Source organism: Mastomys coucha, unplaced genomic scaffold (genome assembly GCF_008632895.1).
Source record: "Mastomys coucha isolate ucsf_1 unplaced genomic scaffold, UCSF_Mcou_1 pScaffold22, whole genome shotgun sequence".
NCBI lineage: Eukaryota > Metazoa > Chordata > Mammalia > Rodentia > Muridae > Mastomys > Mastomys coucha.
The window spans coordinates 201,765,860-201,771,535 of record NW_022196905.1 but is presented as its reverse complement, the minus strand read 5'-3'; positions in this window follow the sequence as shown (position 1 = coordinate 201,771,535).

The following is a 5,676-nucleotide window of genomic DNA, read 5'->3' as shown; positions in this document are numbered from 1 at the left end:
AAAGAGTCAGATGCAGATATTTGCACCCAACCAATGGACAGAAGCAGCTGACCCCTGTTGTTGAATGAAGGAAGGCTGAAAGAAGCTGAAGAGAAGGGCGATCCAGTGGGAGAACCAGCAGTCCCCATTAATCTGGACCTCCGACACCTCTCAAACACTGGCCCACCAAACAGACAGCATACACCAGCTGATGTAAGGTCCCCAACACACATACAGTAGAGTACTTCCTGGTCTGTGTTCATTCAGAGATGAAGCACCTAACCTCAAGAGATTAGAGGCCCCAGGGAGTTCAGAGGTCAAGTAGGGTTGGGGGTTGGGGGCATCCACTTGGAGACAGGGAGCTGGGGAGGAGGTGTAAAAAATTCACTCATTATAATAATGTATAAATTTAATGATATTGGTTAAAGAAATCTTAGTTATCAAATTAGTGAAAATTAGTACCTGGAGCTGAGAAGATGACTCAGAAAGTTAAGAATATCTGTCTCTGGCCTGATGACCTGGATTTGATGCCTGGTACCCTCATAGTGGAATAAAGTAACTGAATCAAGCTGTCAACTTTAAACTCTTTACCCTTGCCCAGATATGTGCCCATATACTTGCAAGTCACACATACACACACGCGCGCACACACACACACACAGAAAGAGAGAGAGAGAGAGAGAGAGAGAGAGAGAGAGAGAGAGGATAGATAGGCAGACAGACAGATAGGTAGATAGATGGGTGGATAATAGAGAGATGGCATGATTGTAATTTCTAACAAAATGTTAAAGTTATTCATCCTTTCACTCAATAATTTTATTTCTACAAATTGACCTTAATGTGATGCTTCTGATAACACAATTATAACATTATCAGAGATGTCCAACACTTTATTTATAAACTGAAAATAGCCTCAGTGTTCATATGTAAAAAGTGACATGGTATGTGGTAGTTCTGCTCAAAGAGATACTTTACAGGTGTAAAATTAGATGAAGTCAATGCTACAATTTATTTTGTGTGAAAAGAGGTAACTCTAAAGGAATGTATATCATTCTTCTTAATACTTATAAGAAGTGGATATAAACAAATGCATACACATCTGATAAGTTATGCAACTGTTAAGAAGTAATAGGCAAATCTATTCTGGCAGTGCTATGAACTGAATGAAGAGAAGGCATGAATTAGAAAATGGTATCTGGGAGAAATAATACTTTGTAGACCCCATAATTTTTTATGTTGCATTTTTTAAAAACATGGAAGTTTATCATACATATAAAGATATGTTATTAGGATTAATGAGAAAAAGATATAGACAAGACAAGATAAGAAAAAGAGGACCGAAATAGGTGAATTTAATTAAAAGTTGATAAGAGAATCAAGTATTAGTAGTATGAAAAAATTGAACCCAAGTAACTGGGAAGCAACATTTCAGTTGTTGATTATAAAGCAAAAGAAAGAAACATAAAGTCATATACACATTGCAAAATAATCCATTCCAATTTAGATATTTATCTTTAAGTTTTCTGATTTAGAACTCTATGTGTACTGTAGGTACAAAGAAATAAGTATTTATAAATTCTAAGATTCTCGTTTTTCATAGTCAACAAGGTTAAAATTAAGGAGGAATACAAGGATCAAGTTAATCTACAATGCTAGAATGTCACATAGTGTCATATGTGTCATATACTTTTATAATTAGAAGGCAATCATGCTAATTGCCTTTTATTGTTTTCATTTCTAGATCACTTTGATGGAAAGAACTAGAGAAACAATATACATCTATATAAACATATTTTCACATGGGTCTTGTTTGTTCACTAGAAAGAAACAAGAAGATCATATTGCTAAATACATCACACATTTTGATTACAGGACACCAATAAATCAAGCTGGAACTAAGTCATAAATGTCCTTCCTGCTAGCTAATGTTGATTGTGTCAGGAGGTCCTACTCAGCTGGGTAGAGAGAAACCATCAAAAATTTTATCCAGCATTGGATCCTGAAAGTTATTATACCAACCTGCCAGTCAAAATATACCAGCTGGCACCTACTGAATGATCCTTACTTTATAATTGAATTTGAGACATGTTCTAACTTCTATAAAAGGAAATATTTAGCTTGGCATCATATCATTGATCAGAGCTTATGGCTAGGAAGGTCAAATGCCCAAGGTGGCAACTCACTACCAGTTTTTTGGGTTTTTTTGATCAATGGACATTTAGTCAAAATGATTTCTGTTTATATACAATAGACTAGTATTGTTTTCAATATTGGTCAAAGAAGCATCTGTTTGTAGTGATCAACAGATGTTGCAAAGACTCCCAACTGTAAAGCATGTTGGTAAGTACTTATGCCTAAATTCTCCAAGACCAAAGAAACATCATAGAAGATGGGACAAGAAGATTACAAGAACCAGAAGGCAGGGAGACATGCGATGAAGCACTGTCCCCTGGATGCGGCATGCCTACTGCTGTTATGCACTCACTGTGTCTTTGGCTACATGCACTTAAAATGAAAAGTAAAGAGACATGTTAGTAAGAAGCTGGGAGGGTGGGGGGAGCAACCTCTTAGAGGTAAAGGGGAGGGGATGTACGTGAGGGTTGTCAGAGGGAGACAAGGACAAGAGACAACATTTGAAATGTAAATAAGTAAAATAATCAATAAAAAAAGAAAAGGAGGGTCGAAATAATGAGAGAGGAATAGAGATGATAATAGGGGCTAATATGAACACATAATATTTTATGTGTAATGGAAAATGTCAAATTTTAAAAATCGATACATAATAGAAGAAAGACCAGTTTCAAAGTTGGAGCACAGAAAACAATATTCCAATGCTGATGGATTATCCAGTGATAAACAAAAATTTAAAAGTGATAAAAAGGGAAAAGTGAGTCTTATTAGACATTGAAATCAATAATAATAATGACAGTACTTGGGATAATTTGAGCAAATTGATAATATGCTATTGAATCATATCCACAAAATAAAATGTTTATCAGTGAACAATCTTTTTCAAAGATTTATTTTATTAATGTGCGTGCTTGAGTGTAGATGAGTATATCGTGTGAGTGTAGGTGCCTACAGAGTCCAGAAGAGAGCATTGGATGCTCTCACACTGGAGTTAAAGGCAGTTGCAAGCCACTTGATATGAATAATAGAAACCAAACATGGGTCCTCTAAAAGGACATTGTGTGATCTTAACTAATAAGCTATCTCCATAACAGTTCAATGAGAAATCTTGATAAGACACATGGACAAGGAAAGAAAGCAAAGGTGTAGTCCTCCTTACTGTGTTTCTAGCTAGAACTATAGAACATGTGTTGAGTAGAGAAAGTTATCTAACTTACCTTAAAGTCATAATTATCAAAAACAAGGATCAATGAGTGCCAAATCATCAATTCAATGCTAAACTGGGTGAGAACAAACAGAAGTTTTACTTTAAAGACAACATGTTCTCACTTGAAATATCTGTGAGGCATCATCTTTAAAAACTCACTAAAGTTGTGCGGTGATAACTCAGTTGATGAAGTATTTACCTTCTGAGCAAGAAAACCTAAGTTAATCTGCAGAACACATATACCAATCTCAAATGCTATCTCATCTTTTTGTAATCCCACCACTTGGAAGGAAGAGACAGAACTCACTGGTCAGTTAACACAGCTTAACAGGAAAGTTCCAGGTAAGGAGAGAGATTGTCTCAAAGGAGATGGTATTCCTAAGGATAGCACATGGCATTGTCCTCTAGCTTGCACACAAATACACGAACATGCACAAGCACACACACACACACACACACACACACACACACACACACACACACACACACATGAGGGGGTAGCTAATTGCCTTTTATTGTTGTCATTTCTAGATCATCTTTATGGAAAGAACTAGGGAAATACATGTCTATACACGTATTACACATGAAACTGGAGAGAAACAGTGACAGAGACAGACAGAATCAGAAACAGAGACAGGCATAAAGAGAGAGAGAGAGACAGAGACAAAGATCATCAGAGTTAACTTAATCATTCATTAACATTAATAATTGATATAATGAGAAGGTCATATCACATTTGTAATCTTACACAAAATGGATGGCTTGCAGAAGTGGGATCAGAAGTTATAAAGTAACTCTTCTGGTATATCACACCATAAATGATAAAGAAAGCTTGCAGAGATGCTGTGGGTTGGATGAGGTAAATGAGATACAACAAATAAATGAAATGCAGGCTTATGGCCCAATGAGCCAGTGCTCTCTCGGGACAATTGTCAAAGCCGATTATGAGCTATAGAGTACTTTATAGGGTTCTTCTTCTTTTTGATAACTGTACTACTGTGGTTATTTAATGTATTAACTTCAGAAAGGAAAGGAAATTATATCAGCTAAACAGCACTTCAATGTGCTTTGCTCTATATCTGAAAAATCTTTAAACATAAAATGTTACAATGCTGTAGAAACAAATGAGATGCACAACCTCTAATGCAGAAAAATAGAAATTAAAAGGATTTTCCTAGTCATATTAACATATTAAATGGTGGCGAGATAGTCAAAATTGAAACTTTACTTACTGCATTCCATACCACAAACACCTGACTGACCCAGTCCGTTCATTTATGTAAGCGTCAAGTGCACATTGTAGAATCCTGTGCCCTTTGTCATCTTTTTTATGCATATCTGAAAAGTAAAGGAGTTTCATTCTGGCCATTAGCTTTTAGTAGGTGAGAGCATTTGGACTTCTGGTGCTATTATTCTGGTTATATTTAGAGTATTTGTGAAAGAAAACTAGAGGTATATTTTTAGATGAATTTCATCCTCCTGAAACTCAGAGATAATACATAGATAAGTGGGTTGGCATTTAGAACAATCCAAACAATATTAGCTGGCACTTGTGTGGCCACTACTATCATCATTAACGTCACTGCTGTTTCTGATATTTAACCAAGACAACTCAGTAGGCATATCTGAGTTTTCTGTTAAGCTATTCAACCCAAGCTACTCACATTTCAGGCACTAAGTGATTTAATACAAGCAAATAGAAGAGCAGCACTGAATTATTAAAAACTTAAAGACCATAGCATTCCAGCATGGACATTGGCCTCTTTAACTTAGCAGCCAATGGTCTCTATAGCTCTCCCACTGCATGACCTTTGAGGAGGCGGTGATCTTTAAGTCCTCTTATTCTGCTTCATATTCTGCTCTGCGTTTGGCACATAAAATCATCTGAAATAATCATCACCCATGAATGTCAGTGGCACTGCGACATTCTCTTTATACACTTGGTTTGTGTCATAGAAGAGACAGAGTTTGGACATTTCACTAAAGTATGAAAGATGTTCATATTAAATGCAGATTAAACTTCTCCAGCATGTTGACAGAAAGCTCAGTAGCCTGATAAACTATGGAATAGGAACTGCAAAATGCTTTTGGAGATGTTGCAGAAAAATTTACATTCAACATGCTTATAAGAGTGATAGTTGCTCCAGAAAAGATGAGCAAAACTTCAATTTGCACTTCTGTGGATATGTTAATCTGAAATTATTTCCACGTGACAAAGTTACAAAGGTTGGAGGAAGGGAGAAGGACAGTTAGTTATAAGATGGCATTTGAATTATTTCTCAATATAACAATATCAAGAAGACAGTAATTCTTTAAGAGAACACAATCAAAAACAAAACAGAAGACCAGGCCTCTGAGCA